This window comes from Colletes latitarsis, unplaced genomic scaffold (assembly GCF_051014445.1).
Source record: "Colletes latitarsis isolate SP2378_abdomen unplaced genomic scaffold, iyColLati1 scaffold0047, whole genome shotgun sequence".
NCBI classification, from domain to species: Eukaryota; Metazoa; Arthropoda; class Insecta; order Hymenoptera; family Colletidae; genus Colletes; species Colletes latitarsis.
This window is the reverse complement of record NW_027488397.1, coordinates 106,764-107,500: the sequence shown is the minus strand read 5'-3', so window position 1 is coordinate 107,500 and position 737 is coordinate 106,764.

The following is a 737-nucleotide window of genomic DNA, read 5'->3' as shown; positions in this document are numbered from 1 at the left end:
TAGTTCCATACAATTTTTGCCTTTTAAGCTACGCTCCGTAGAGTGTAGTGCCAGTTTATGGTTTTCACAAAATTTTCAATCGCTCGGACTGAAGAGTTGATGCTCGGATAGTACGAGTATACATATTTTAAACGTATACAAGTCACCAACGTCACTCGAGACGCTTATACCACTTCAAGAGCCATTCGGTCAAAGACACCGACTCGTGGCAATGCAGTGTGGAGAAAGTCTGGAACGAGCACGATACAGAACAGTCAGGATGAAATCCCGAGGAGCGACGACTGCTTCTCAACCGAGGTCGAAGAATAGCCGTACGCTCGACGCTGCCCCGACCGACTCGACCGGACCGTCGCTTCTCTTATAGGTACCGAGGCGCCCGCCGGAACGCCGGCGACGCACGGGCTTACGCACGGCCGCTTATGGGGGGAACCGCGCGACCCAACCGCCCGCCCGAACGGCCTGTTATAACTTAGAGCGAAAACCAACACCTGTAATTTCCTTAATAATTGAGCTAGGGCAAAAAAAAAAAACGCTATCTTGTAGGAAAAAAGCAGGGGAACACGATGCCGTCGTTAAAAATATAGATTGCCGTGCTCGTTTTCGAGAAAAAAATGAAAAAATGGTCAAAATCGTCGCAGAACAAAAACTCGACACGCTATCTTGTAGGCAAAAATTAGACGAATTCAAAACCGTAGTTAAAAATATCGGTCGTCGCGCTAGTTTTCGAGAAAAAAACA